The following is a 2,319-nucleotide window of genomic DNA, read 5'->3' on the forward strand; positions in this document are numbered from 1 at the left end:
CTGCGCTGCAATCAGGAGGCACGCAGTTCCTTTGAGGCATTGAGGCAATCTCCTCCCGTGTGATTAACTGCCTCTGAAAACCCGGCAGAGGGTCAGCTATGGGTCAGTTCTGACTTATGAGTTCCTCGGTACACAACAATAAGAGTATTCTCTCGCTGTGTTTGCACATCAGCTTCTTGGTCTAGGTATAGGTTTTGCATGAGCACAGTTAAGTGGTCTGGGATTCCCATTCTTATTGAGAAGAATGTTACCCATGATTTGTTATGATCCACACAGGAGGAAGTCAGTAGTCAGCAATAGTTTCCTTCAAACCTTGATTGCACAGGAATCAGGAGGTTCACTGCTCCACACTGCCCTCTCCTGGTGGAAGCCTTCTTTTCATGCTCTTTTTCTAGTCTTCTCAAACTCCTCTCTCCTCAGCATAACCCTTGTCATGCCCAGACAGCATTAGGGGCTACAGTGCCCTCTCCTGGGAAGATGAATGTATTCCTCAAAGTCTCTGAAGAAAGCTGACCACATCACTCCCAAAGCGTTCCTCTGAATGGGAAGTGTTCAAAAAGTCTCTGAGCTCCTGGGAATCAGTATGTTGTGAGAAAGTTTGGGGCTTTCAGAAGGATGCATAATGGACTTTTATGGGTCTCAGAAAAGTTCAGGGGAAATTTTTAACTCTAAAAAAGTTGAAAACTATTGTGTAGTGTGTTGTGCTGCTAACTGAAAGGCTGGTGTTTGACTTCATCAGCCAATTGTAGGAGGAAGTTTCGCGTACAAGCCCTCAGAGACGTGATGGAGGGTTGGCGATGAGTTGGAATTGACTCAATGGCACTGCTTCTGTGAAGCAAACTGCGCTGATACTCAAACCAGACAAAGACACCACAGAGAAAAGGAACACTAGCACCAATATCTCCTATATGTATGGATGTAAAACACCTCAAACAGAATCCAACAACATGTTTGGAGCCACACACTGTGAGCAAGTGGAATTTAATCCAAGAATGAAAAGGTGGTTCATTTTTGGAAAATCAATCAAGGTGTTATACCATGTCACTAAAACAAAAGAAAAGAACCACGTAACCATTTCTATGGATGCAAAAAGGGCATTTGATAGAATAAAAGATTTTTTATAAAATTTGATAATATACCTTTTCATGATGAAAACCCTGATACAGGTTGGAAGTAAATTATGATTCAAGGCATATATGAAAAGTTAACAGCCAAAACAATTATGAGATATTATCTCATTGCAGCAACAATATCAAAGTTCAACAGAGCTGCAAACAACAAATGCTGGTGAGGTTGTAGACAGACTGGAACCCTTATTCACTACTGGTGGGAGTGTAAAATGGTGCAACCACTCTGGATAGCAATTTCTTAAAAAGTTAGAAATACCATTTGATCCAGCAATTTCACTACTAGGAATATACTCTAAAGAAATCAGAGCTGCCAGCCAAATAGATGTAGACACACCCATGTTTACTGCAGAGTTATTCACAATAGCAAAGAGATGGAAGCAACCCAAATGCCCATCAACAAATGAATGGATAATAAAACTATGGTGTGTAATGGAATACTTCACAGCACTGAAAACAAAGGACTCATAAAATATTACACAACATGGGTGACCCTGGAGGACATTATGTTGAGTGAAATATCTCAGTCACAAAAGGGCAAATACTGCACAACACAACTATTCTAAAACAGGACTGATGTGGGGGTTGGAGAGAAACTAAGAAAAGTGGGGATAAATAATGAACACTGCATTGGAACAGATGAAGGAAAAAACTGTTTGAAAGGATTATATGATTAGGAATTATTTGCATGAAAACAGTCCAGAATAAGAGTTATATAGCAAGGTGGACTGAGGAAGGGGGGAGGAAGAAAATGATGTAATAATGAATACTTTTTTATAAAAATTGAACTAGGAAAAAATTTTTAAAAAAGTGAATTGGGGGAGTTGGGAGGAAAATGTGCAAAAATGAATGAATGAATGAAAATCTAACTTCCCTGTAAACTTTTGTAAAAATAACAATTAAAAAAGTTAACAGCCAATACTACACTTAATAGAAGAAAACTGAAAATTTTCTCTCTAAAAATGTGAATAAGATAAAAATTCCCACTCTTATCACTTGTATTCAATGTTCTAGTAGAAGTTTTTAGTTAGAGTAGTAAGAAAAGGTGGTGGTGGTGGTTAATTTGTATAGCAATGAAAGAATTTTTCTTTTGCTTTTCTTTTTTTTATTATTTTATTATATTTTGTGTGTGTACCGTTAAATCGGATGTGACTGGTACAGAAGGAGATTGCCCCTCCTTCTCCAGCAGAGC

The sequence above is a fragment of the Elephantulus edwardii genome, unplaced genomic scaffold, assembly GCF_000299155.1.
Source record: "Elephantulus edwardii isolate Elephantulus edwardi_28Jun2011 unplaced genomic scaffold, EleEdw1.0 scaffold00110, whole genome shotgun sequence".
Taxonomy (NCBI): domain Eukaryota; kingdom Metazoa; phylum Chordata; class Mammalia; order Macroscelidea; family Macroscelididae; genus Elephantulus; species Elephantulus edwardii.